Source organism: Sorex fumeus, unplaced genomic scaffold (genome assembly GCF_029834395.1).
Source record: "Sorex fumeus unplaced genomic scaffold, SorFum_2.1 ptg000070l, whole genome shotgun sequence".
Taxonomy (NCBI): domain Eukaryota; kingdom Metazoa; phylum Chordata; class Mammalia; order Eulipotyphla; family Soricidae; genus Sorex; species Sorex fumeus.
This window is the reverse complement of record NW_026606127.1, coordinates 6,022,785-6,035,944: the sequence shown is the minus strand read 5'-3', so window position 1 is coordinate 6,035,944 and position 13,160 is coordinate 6,022,785. Positions and strand designations below refer to the sequence as shown.

General features: G+C 38.9%; 1 pseudogene; it reads right to left on the bottom strand.

The window, feature by feature from the left end:
• Positions 1-308: 308 nt before the first annotated feature.
• LOC130037167 (uncharacterized) lies at positions 309-405 on the bottom strand (annotated as a pseudogene).
• Positions 406-13,160: the final 12,755 nt, after the last annotated feature.

Sequence of the window (13,160 nt, the reverse complement as noted above, 5' to 3'; positions counted from 1 at the left end):
TGGTCTGATACTAGTATTGCCACTGCAGCTTTTTGGAGGTGTTCTTTTCTTGAAGAATCATTTTCTAGCCTTTGACTTTGAGCCCATGGTTGCTTTGATTATTCAGATGTGTTTCTTCCAGGCAGCAGAATGTTGGGTTCAATTTTCTATTTCATCCTGCCATCCTGTGCCTCTGAATTGGTGCATTTAGTCCATTGACATTGAGAGAGATCATTGTGATGGGGATTTTTGCTATCTTTATGTCGAAATTTGGAGTACTTGTGGGGCTTGTCTTAGCTTAAAGTAGCCCTGTTAATTCTTAATGCAACAAAAATATGGAACACTTTACAAGTTGGCCTGTCATCTCTGTGTAAGCATCATGCTAATCTCTATATCATTTCAATTTTAGTATATGTGTTGCCAAACTGAGTATAAGAGCTGATTTTTTCCCCCTATTTTTCTCTTCTGATTTCTTTGAGTGTTGTCCTTACTCACTCCTATGGCAGACAGTGATTCCCAATCTAGGAAGGTATTTCAAAGCAGCTTGAAGTGATAAATTTAGAACATTAATGTCCCAGAAGGAAAAGTATGGTTTTTACCATATTATCTTTTACCATACCCAGGGCATCAGTTTTGCAAAATAATCCTTTTGGAAGATGGAGAATCAGTGTTGTTTAATGCTCTTCCCTGAAATCTTCATTAAGAAAATTAAACTGGAGCCTTTTGCTATTCTCACCTCGGTCCCGTGTACATCTCCAGAAAACGGTGGATGACGTTGTCCGCACCTTGACCACCTTGAAAGTAAGTAGGATTTTTCTCCTGAAGGAAGAGGTGAGAAGCATATTGATGATTTCATTCCACTTTATTACAAGTTCAACTTGAAGGGAAGGTGAGACTCATGAGGCTCCAGTAAAGGACAGAAAAAGGGTCTCAATGTAATTTAATGGCCCAGACACATTAACAACACAGATGACTCAAAGTAACCTGTGTGCATCTTTGTGTGTATAGTGAGTTTTATATCTACTCATAGTGATTCTCAGTCATTCCACATGGGCAAAACAGACCTGTAATTAAAAATCTAGTTCTCTGAGCAGAATGAGCTTTCTTAGGTGATTGAACATGTGTGTAATATTTTATTACTAAGCACATACAACTGTTTGAATGATGTGTACTTTTCGATCAAAATTTAAGTCCAAATATCTCTGAAATGGCAGTCTCCTGATGCCGCACCTGGCTTTCCTCACTGGGGCCCCTTGGAGGGGGTGGGTTGAGTTTCCCTCACCACCCCGAGCAGAGACCTGGCAGCTGAAGATCTCTGCAACCAGCCATAGTTATGCTTAAGACCACTCTCACCACACTTGAAGGAGCCTCATGCATGAAGGAACTGGCAGAGGAACCCAGGTGTGCGGGACACGGGGCTGAGATATTCAAGACTGCTCGGACCAAGAATGGGCCTCCTCCATCCAGATCCCCCATCTTCCAGTAGCTAAGTGTTACACCCACGGACTGCCTCTGGAGCCATGTAATCCCATCAATGGCCAAGATCCAGATACTGGATCTTGTTGATAAGATAACAACTCATATTGTCCAGTTCTCTTTCTCGGAGAACATGGCAGGTTACCAAGCGTATCTTGCCTACATGGCAGAGACTGGCAAGTTACCCGTGGTGTGTTCTATATGCCAAAACCCAGTAACAATGAAGTATCTCATTTCCCTGACCGTGAAAAAACCTCCAATGTGGCACTTGCTAAAATCTCAGGGCTAGGACGAATGGAGATGTAACTGGTGCATGATACCAGTATTCCTCCCACCATGCCCCCAAACATGCCTTTGTGGCAGGGCATTCTCTTTTGTTCTCTGGGGCCATGGCATGCCAGAGAGCCACTCGTGGTGGGCAACTCATGGTCTTGGCTGGCAGGACGAATGGGCTGGTTTTACCCCTCACCCCCAATCCCACGAGGCCGTAGTTGCCCTGTCACCCTAGCTCATACCTGGCTGTCCAATAATCTCTGAGGTGGTGGGCATCGTGCCGCCAGGGGGGAGAAAGGCAGAAGCGACAAATACCCTTTCCCACCTGAGGGAGAATGGTGCCGTAGCTTAATGCATAGTTTAGTCACTTTTCTGCCAAAAGCCTCTGGGTTCCGAATTGGATCCACGTGCCTCTGGTGCTGTGGTCGTGCCGGATAGCCTCTTGTGGGGGTCAAATCGTGATCTTGGTGGGGCAGAAAGAATGGCTCTATGGCCTACTTTTGGCATGCATCTCCCACCCAGAGCGGGTCCTCCAAATACCCTTTAGTTGGTGTTCTGGCCTCTATCTGAGCTGCCTTTCCCCCCAGCATGTGATGTCGGCTTCCAAGGCCTGGAGCAAACCTCCTAGTCCTTATCACTCTATTCTTGGGTATTAGTCTCTTATTCTGTTACTTTATATTCCACAGATGAGTACAATCTTTCGATGTCTGTCCATATCTTTCTGACTCATTTCACTTACTATGTTGATCCACTTTATGCAAATTTCATGACTTCTTATTTTCTAACAGTTGCATAGAATCCCACTGTGTAGATGAAACAAAGTGTCATTAACAAGTCATCTGTTCTTGGGCACTAGGGTTTTTTTTCCCCAGATTTTGGCTATTGTGAACAGTGCAGCAATGAACATACAAGTGCATATGTCATTTCGGCTGTACTTTTTTGCCTCTCCAGGCTATATTTCCAGGAGTGATATTGCTGGGTCAAATGGGAGCTCAATTTCTAGTATTCGGAGAACCGTTCATACTGTTTTCCAAAACGGCTGAACCTGTCCGCATTTCCACCAGCAGTGAAGGAGAGTCCCTTTTTCCCCACATCCACGGCAACACCGGTAGCTTTTGTTCTTTTGGATGTGGGTCAGTTTCAGTGGTGTGACGTGATATCTCTTTGTTCGTTGTACCTGCATTTCCCTGATGATTAGTGATGAAGAGCATTTTTCATGTGCCTTTTGGCCATTTGGTATCTTCTTTGAGAAAGTTACTGTTCATTTCATCATCCCATTTTCTGATGGGGTTGCATGATTTCTTCTTGTAGAGTTCAACCAGAGCCTTGTATATCATTGATATCAACCCCTTATTACATAGGCATTGGGTGAATATCCTTTCCCATTCTGTAGATTGTCTTTGTATTCTGGTCACTGTTTCTTTTGAGGTGCAGAAGCTACTTAATTTAAGATAGTCTCCTTTGTTCATCTCTGTTTTCACTTTTTTGGCCAGTGGCATGTTATCTTTGAAGATACCTTTAGCTTCAATGTCGTGGAGGGTTTTGCCCACCTTGTCTTCAATGTACCTGATGAATTCTGTTCTGATGTTGAGGTCTTTGACCCATTTTCATCTGACTTTTGTGCTTGCTGTTAGGTAGAGGTTTGAGCCCATTTTATTGCATGTCGCTGTCCAGTTTTTCCAGCACCGTTTGTTAAAGAAGTCTTTCTTGCTCCACTTCACATTTATTGCTCCCTTATCAAAGATTAGATGAACATATATTTGAAGGTGTGTGTCAGTATATTCAATGATGTTCCATTGGTCGGCGGCTCTGCCTTTGTTCCAGTACCATGCTGTTTTAATTATTATCGCTTTGTAGTAGAGTTTGAGGTTGGGGAAGGTGAGGCCTCCCATCGTCTTTGTTCCAAGAATTGCTTTAGCTATTCGTGGGCGTTTGTTGTTCCATATGAATTTCAGGAGTGATTGATAAACTTCTTTGAAGCATATTATGGGTATCTTTATAGGGATCACATTGAATTTGTACAATGCTTTGGGGAGTATTGTCATTTTGACAATGTTAATTCTCTCAATACATAAGCAGGAGATATGTTTCCATTTCTTCGTGTCCTCTTATTTTCTGTTGTATAGGTCCTTCACTTCCTTAGTTGAGGTGATTCTGAGATACTTGATTTTCTGAGGCATGACTGTGAATGGGTTGCTTTCTTCATGTCACTTTCTTCTCTCTCATTATTTGCATATAGAAAAGCCATAGACTTTTGGGTATTGATTTTATAGCCTGCAACTTTACCATATAAGTCTATTGTTTCTAGGAGTTTTTTGGTAGAGGTTTTAGAATACTCTAAATATAGTATCACATCTTCTGTGAATAGTGAGAGCCTGATTTCTACTTTTCCTACATGACTGCCCTTAATATCTTTTTTTATATAACTCCTATTGCAAGTACTTCCAGTACTATATTCAACAGAAGTGCCAAAATGAATTTTTTTCTTTTTGGGTCACACCCTGCGATGCTCAGGAGTTATTCCTGGTTCATGCACTCAGGAATTACTCCTGGCGGTACTCGAGGGACCGTATGGGATGCTGGGAATCGAACTTAGTTTGGTTGCGTGCAACGCAAACGTCCTACACCCTGTTTATTGCTCCAGCCCCCAAAATGAATTTTTACTAAACATTTTCTATCTGTAAATTTCTATGCTAAGAACAGTGGTATAAACGGTGATATCTGAGTAATTTACAAGTAGATTATGAAGACAGATAATATAAAGAATTTCTTTGTATGAATTTCCAAAATGTGTAGCTTTTATTAAATATGTTAAGAATGAACCGGAGGTCTTGATTATACCATGAAAGTGATTTCCCTGTTAGAAGTTACCCTTCTAAAATGCAATAAAGTGACATATTTTGAAAATGTTGATTATTCTTTCATTAATTCAATGAATATTTGTTAGTCTGGGGGTGCAGTGCCTCCAGGAAGTCAACCTGCACCCTCGAGGTGAGTGCATCTACAGTCTAATGGTGCCATCATGCTGCCTGATAACCCCAGATTTCCACTGTGCCTCTGGCTGGATCCCAACACCTTAGGACTAAGTTTCCCAAGAAATTAAACTCCCAAAAGATATGTGGGAGTCATGTTCACAAACCACCCCTGGCTCAGCTATACAAGCTAATGTATTGGTCTTGCATAAGTGACCCATAAATAAATCTTGAAAGAGATCAAAAGTCACAGTTAACCTTGGACCTGCACAGGGCAGAACATACTAGGGTAAATCGGAGGGAGACAGGTTAGTTTGTTGCCCACGCAACCAGAACTCAGGGCAGCCACTTGCTCCCACAAACCAAAATCTCCACCATGCCCTAGTCTCTTTACATTGACTCAGGATGGATTTCACTGAAATATAACAGCTGAAATTTCGGATATGCGGGTTTTGTGACTGAAATCTCTAGGCTTTCTCTGAGTCAGGATGGGCAGCCCACCCTCACTGCCCTGTACTTATGGAAGCCGCAGCAGTCATGTCCATACCTCAAAGCAACTCCAGCCTTACCTTCCTGATAAAAATACTCAATTCCAGGGCTGAAGCGATAGCACAGTGGGTAGGATGTTTGCCTTACATGCGGCAGACCCGGTTTCGAATATCAGCATCCCATATGGTTCCCTGAGCTCCGCCAGGAGTAATTCCTGAGTGCAGAGCCAGGAATAACTCCTGAGCATCGCCGGATGTGACACCCCCAATAAAAATACTAAATTCCTTGAACAAACATGATGACCTCTTAGTACCTGTATGAGAACAATAATGCACAAAATTAAAAGGAGAGAGAACGAATTTAAAGAGCCTGCCATAGAGACAGGCTGGGGGTGGGGTAGGGTGTTGGGGGATGTTGTAGGGAACCAGGGACATTGGTGGTGGGAAATTTACACTAGTGGAGAGAAGCATGTTGGATCGTTGTATGACAGGAAGCAAATTATGAATAGTTTGTAATGGTCTATCTCACAGATATTCAATAAAAATTTAAAAATATATATCCTTAATTGGTAGCTCAGACTATTGATAGAACTTTGAAAACCAGCATATCTATTTTTGTGTTCTCAGTAGGAAAAAAAAATGTTACTCACCTGTGTGCCAATAGCTTGAAGAATGCTAAACCGAAAGATACATCAATGCTTGTCTCTGGCATGAGTACTGTAATTTCAGGTATGTTATGTTTCAGAATCAGTTCATGGACAAGAAGTCAAGAGAAGCAGTGGCAAAGAGCAACAATGTTGAATGGATAATGTTTGAGGAGCTTGCAAGGGAGACTAAAGATTTGGCATGAGAAGAGGGAAAAAAACGAAGAGTTAAGTATTAATAAGTATCATGACAAAAATGCAAGGGAGGACATTTTTTGGCAATCGTCACACTCTGTTGAGCTTTTGGTGAGGTAAGTATTAGAAAGTATCTTTCCCATTTAGTGGTAAAAAGGTAACTTTGATGGGTGCATTTAAAAAAATTACTTTAATAATTAGAATCACCAAGAGATACACAGTTACAAGGTTGCTCATAATTGAGTTTCAGTCATATAATGTTCTAGCACCCTTCCAGTAAAATGGGGGTGTTTTTGAAGGAATATCCCTGGTGCGAAGACTAGGGCATCTGAATCTTAACACATTTCACCAAATATATGATCTGTACTCACATGATTTACACTGTCTCCCCTGATCTTTGATTTACGTTTTCATGCAATATTTCCTTGTGAAACTCACCAAAAGTGAGGGTCCCTATTTAAGACAAGTACATGTTTCTCTGACATTATATATTTTTTGGTTGCTGAGAGAGTCTCTAAAGCAATGCTCAGGAGGTGTGGGGGCCCCACAGGCAATTCTCAGAAAACGTGTCCATGGTGCTTGGGGTCCTCTGAGGCTATACAGTCTTTGATACTCTGGCAATCAGGTGGTGCTGGGAGTCAAATTGAGAGCATGTGAGACAAGTGCTATAAGCACTACACTATCTCCTGCGGCCCTGGTTATTAGATTTATGTCAGCATTTCGAGGTCCTCCCTTTTGTCAGAAAGCAGAAACTTGTGCAGGAGAAAGTGGAAGAAACCTTAGGGTTTAGCTAGGTTGACTGAGTAGATGGTGATACTATTAAGATTGGAACATAAAGTAAAAATAAAACAAGAGAAAGATCTAACAATAACAAACAGGGCTATATTGCTCAAAAAGTTTAGAAACAGGCACATTGGCAAGTAGTTTTAAAAAGCATCCAGGAGAGAATATAGTATTGTGAGTGAACGAATCTACTCTATGGATTCATCTCATCCTTGAAATGGAAAAGGACAATGTGTTACAGTTACAAATTTACAAATAAGATATATACCATCATATATTTCATCATATATTTCTGCTGTGTTCCTATGCTTTACCAAGTATTATTCTAATTTTTAAATTTACTTTAATCATTAAAAGAGTATTTCTCTACATTAATCTTTTTAATGAAATATTTCATTAAAAATGTTTTTTAAAAAATTTATTTAAAATGTTTTATTAAAATGTTATTTAAAAAGAAACATATGGGCCACATAGTTAGTGCAATTTGTAGAGGGTTTGTATGCAGCGAATCTGAGTTCAATCCCCAGAATCCTGAGCCTTCCAGAAGTGATCTCTGCATACAGAGTCAAAAGTGAGCCCGGAGCACATATGGGTGCGCTCCCTTCACCACAAAAAAGGAAGAAAAGAAAAACATATAACTCATACTTGAGTAACATAGAGGTTAAGGGTGCTAATTCCTGTATAATTTTTGAAAGCCCCCAAAATTATTAGATAGTTTGCTATTGACCAAGAAGATGGTTGTTTAATAGTATTTACTTACATTGTCTAAGTAGTGGTATGTGTGGTATAGAAATCTGTACATTGTGATACATTTTAAAAAATTATAATGCATTTTATAATGGACTTTATAATACATTTGTATTTTATAGTAATAAGTGATAAATTATATTTCTGCTTTTGTGGGGTATTGGGGCCATAGTATGTGGTGCTTGGGACTTCTGACTCTGTGCTCAAGGGTCATTCCTGGTGGAGCCAGCCATTAATTTGGGTTGACTGTGTGCATGGTAATTGCTTTAATCCCTATACTAAGTCTGGGGTCCAATCAAATAAATTATCTGAATATATTTTATACATTCATGGCATACTTTTTCTTAGATTCTTTGATATATCTAGGATATATTGATCATCTTTAGGAAAAGATATTACCTGATTTTTAAATATTTGTAATTTGTGGGGAAATTTTAATTTCTCATGTTAATTTGTGCTCTTTGTCTACTAGTGAGCTTGAAAATTGCTCTTGTGTGGTACTACATGGAAAATAGTATGCTAAGCGAAATGAGTCAGAAAGAGAGGGACAGACATAGAAAGGTTGCATTCATCTGGGTAACATAAAGTAACAAAATAAGAGACTAACAACCAAGAACAGCTGTGATAAATATCAGGTTGTTCACTCCATGGCTTAGAGGCCAGCTGCATTCTCTAGGGGTAAAGGCAGCGCAGATAGAGAAGGGAGCACCCAATAAAGGGTGCTGGGAAGATCTGCCCAGGAAGGGAGATGCCTGCTGAAAGTAGTCTAAGGCCCGAACAGGATTGCCACCCAATGTCTCTTCTGCAGACCACAGCACCCAAAGGGAGAGACAGAACAAAAGGGAGTGCCCTACCAAAGAGGCAGGGTGGGATGGGGATGGGGGTTGGGAGGGATACTGGGATTGTTTAGAGTGGAGAATGGGCACTGGTGCTGGGATGGGTACCCGATCATTGTATTACTGAAACCCAAGCACAACAACTTGTAAGTCTACAGCTGTACCTCATGGTGTTTCACTAATGAAACAAAAAAAATTTTTAAAAAGGAAATTGCTCTTGTGTTTACTAGTCATTTACACTTCTTTCAATACAGATTATATGATCATGGTTTATGCTTATTTTTTCTATACAAGTTTACTAGCTAAATACTGATTTATTTCACAGCACTAATTTATTAAAAACATTCATACATTGCCTATCATATTAATTCCCAGAATTTGTTGGTTTTACTTGTTTTTTGATCACGTAATTTGAATTTTAAATTTTTCTTTCAGATTCTAAAATTTTGACACAAATGAGCATACGTTTTTCTTTATCTTCTACAGTTTTAAACTGAGAACAACTGTTTGTTTTGTACAAATAAGACACCTGTGCATTTACAAGCGGTAGGGCGTTCGCCTTACAAGCGGCCAACATGGCCGACCCGAGTTCGATTCCTCGGCCCCTCTCGGAGAGCCTGGCAAGCTACCGAGAGTATTCGATATGCCAAACACAGTAACAACAAAGTCTCCAATGGAGACGTTACTGGGCCCGCTCGAGCAAATCGACGATCAACGGGAGGGCATTTACCTTTACCTTTACCTTTATATTTACATTTTAACACATCTCGATTCATCTACAACTTATCATAGTAAATGTTGTCATATTGAAAGAAACCACCATTTTTTTTCAATCATAGCACTGTAGCACTATGCTCCCGCGATGCATCAATTTGCTCAAGCGGGAACCAGTAACATCTTACAACAAATTGTGAGACTTGTTGCCACTGGTTTTGGCCTATCGAATACGTCATGGCTAGCTTGCCAAGCTTTTGCTATATGGACAAGATACTCTGGGTAGCTTGCCGGGCAGAGGAATCGGATTCAGGATTGGCCTCCTGCAATGCAAATGCCCTACCCGCTGTGCTTTAAACGTTATATAAAATATACTAGTAATACCAAATGTTGTTTCTTTAACAGTGCAATATAAAGGATTATTTCGTAATTTTCTTGATGTGTTAATGAAATAGCTAAGCTCTTGAGTATCATGGGAGCATTTTTCTAACACAAGAGTCTGACGAAGGTGAAACTGTTATAACCGTCTTGTAGGATTCCATCTCCCTAGCCTGCTTCATTCTACCCCGCTCTCTATCCAATCCGGTCTTCTTCTTGGGATTCTGACCTCCTGATTGGCTAGCCTCTACCTTTCAACTGCCTACTTTATGACATCATTCTCCCACCAAACCAACCACCAACTGGTAGAATCTTGGGGGTCCCATGTAGTTGTTTGTAAACAAATTTGAATCATCATGGCAAGTGACGAGTGACCAATGACGAATCACCAGTGAGCAGTCATCTGTACTGAACACTTTCGGTCTTAAGCCGCTTCAGTGTTCAGACGTACTCTCGTACCGTCTCCTCTTCTCGTCTACCTTTCATCGGTATTTCCTCTTCTCTGACCATGGCAGGTAAAGAATAATACATTTCAACGCTTTTTATTAGATATATCCTCCCTAAACTTAGCAGTCAAGTAAAAACAACATGTAGTAATGAAAGAAAGTATTCAAGTAGAATTTTATAAGCCTCATTTTAGCTTGACTTGGACATTTGCTGTGTGATTTTTGACATTGGTTTTCGTTCTCTCATATACAAAGTGCTTTTCCTCATTGATTACATTATATTTTAGAAATATTTACAAGCTCAAATACACATATATATGTATGAGTTTTGATTCTCTGTGTTTCTTTTTGTTTTTAATAGAGAATTTTACATAATATCCAATGAAAAAATATAAATCAGAGACAGTATTTTGACAGAAACACAAAATGTAGATGCTGTGGAAAACTGTTAATATATACTAGCATGTTTTCTCTGTAATGGTCTCTCCACTTGTATTTATACTTCAGTAGTTTAAATATAGTGCTATTACACAGTAATAATCATTTATCTTTGAGTTTTCTATTTAAACCAGGTAATAAGAAAATATGGGGCATGGGGAAAATGTGGAGTGCTGAGCGGTAGAGAGGCAAGCCCTCAAAGGTAAGAAAGTTTGGGATCACTTTCTTCAAACATTGACCAATAGAACCAAGACGATATGAGGGAGAATAAAATAGGAAAGAAAGAAAGAAAGAATATGGACGGCGATTATCAAGGAAGGGGAAAACGTTTGGACAGAATGTTGAAGAGAACCAAAGATTTAAAATCAAAAAAGAAAGAATATATATTAAATATGCTGAGATAAATACACTGAGAACAAGTCAAAGCAATTTACTTCAATAAATGCCAGGACTAGAAAGTATACTATGCCTTGATTAGAGTACCAGTAGGAAAAGCAGTTTATCAGAAAGCCATCCTTGCTGGCTTTTTTCCTTATTATCTCTTAGAACACAGTACTTCGTACTTGACAATTTGGAATATAAACACGCTTTAGAGATGATGCTTCCCATATATAGCTAATAGTGGTTATCTAGGGGGTTTGAAGACAATAAATCTTCAATGTTTTTATTACGTTCTGGTTTTTAAGTACACGTACAGTCAGCCTGTTAAAATTTTTAAAAAATGGTTTATTCTAACTTGAATCAGGAGAATTGATTCATTTGTGTGGTAAGTAGGTTCCAGGTTAAAGCTGCTTGTCATCTTTACAAATGTTATTTCATGAGATTTTTTCTTCCTAATATGAGAGTATTTTGATAATAGTCAACTTCTGTTTTTAGATCCTAAGAGGACATAGAAAAATCAAGTCTCACATGTCTAATTACACATTTTTGTCATATTTGTGAATTCTGAGTTTTCCTACATTAAAGATATTTTATTGGATTTTGGTGCTCATTTATTAAACATTGAGAAGAACTTTTTCCTGACTGCTAAAGATAATTCTAATCTAGGTGTTGAAAGTAAATTTGTAATATTTTATGATCACTTTTTAAATGGTCTTTGTGTTTCTTGTTTGATAAAGTGAAATCCTATGCCATTTTAACAGGTGTTGTTTGCTGGTTAATAATTCAAAGGTATTGATGAGAATAATTTTTTTTGTAACTACAAAGTTTTTTTCTGTATTTTACTCATTTAAAACATTTCTTGACTATGAAATACAATCACGTTTATTCCTATTTTCTTTTTGTTATGTAGTAACTGGTACATCTTTTCTGTTTGATGGACTGGTACAGTGTGCACTCAAAAATCACCTTCTATTCCATTTTTTGGCTAGCATATTTTTCTAAAATAGAATATACTTTTCATATTGTATATGTGGAACAATTTATTAATAACCTTATTGGACTGTTTTATTTGGTTTTGTTTGAGACCACATCCACTGTTATTCAGGGCTTACGCTTGGGTCTGCTCTCAATAACTTACTGTACTATGCTCCTTGCTACAGAGCCCAGATTTCATTGATATCTATATACTTCTTTTTCAGTTCTGTGATACATATTTTTCATTACGTTTTCTTTATACTTCCTCCTATGTAAACCATATGAAATGTAAAAATTATATTCATGTATGCATTATTATTCTTAGAGTTATTAGTAACTACATTTTAGATAAACAACTTAAGTCACAGAGTTTCAATAAAGTTTTCCTTCCAAAAACATTTCTTGGGAAAAACTCAAGTAGTCATTTTTGAAGTGGATCAAAAATGAGGGTAACCTTCAATGCATCAACAAGATTAAGTCATAAGTGAACCGTAAGTAACAGATATTCATTGCACAAGTCAAATGGAAACCTGATGATTACAATGGTAATAGTTGTAAAGACCCCAAATGCCTATATTAAAGTAAGGTATCTTCCTAACGGTTTCTGCAATGTAGAGGTCATGCAGAGTCCTGGAAAAAGTCCACATGCTTAGGTTCCGTAACTTGGAAATTCATAAGCGACAGAGAGATAGTACTGGAGAGGGGATGAGGCACTTGCCTTGTACATAGCCAATCTAGTTGAATCTCTGTCACTGCATACACTCTTCTGAATGTTATAAGGGGTCACTCCAGAGTGTAGAGCCAGAAAGAGCCCAAGATCACTGTCAGTTATTGGTCCAAAATCTACTCCTTACCACGCCCAATAAAAATGATTGGAAAACATGAAGTCACTTTGTCATTTCTGGCCCTCAGGTTTCTTCTTGTCCAGAGAAAGTTACCCATTCTCTTAGACTTCCTAGTTTGGAAAAGCTTCCCTTATAGGAAATAACATATGTGTCAATAGGAGAGCAAGCTTCAGGCATTGCTGGGGTAAGGAGAAACTATCTGTAAGCAAGAAATCCAATTACAGACACGATCACCTGGTCCTTCTAGAGTTCTGTGTTTATTTGGGAGCACGATATCAAATATACAAAGTGCCAAAAGGTTCCAGGCTCTGAATCACCCCAAATTGTTGAAATTTTGGAAACTCAATTGACTGTTGGTATTAGAAGCATCTCGATGGCTTAAATTTTAAGTTCATATTGTTCCTCTGAGCATTGAAGGAGATTATTAGTCTCACAGATTTTTTTCATCATCCTATTGTTCCTTACAGAAAATTTTCAAAATCCATCTGTAATTGGGTTGGAGCGATAGCACAGCGGGTAGGGCGTTCGCCTTACACGCGGCCAACATGGCCGACCCGAGTTCGATTCCTCCGCCCCTCTCGGAGAGCCCA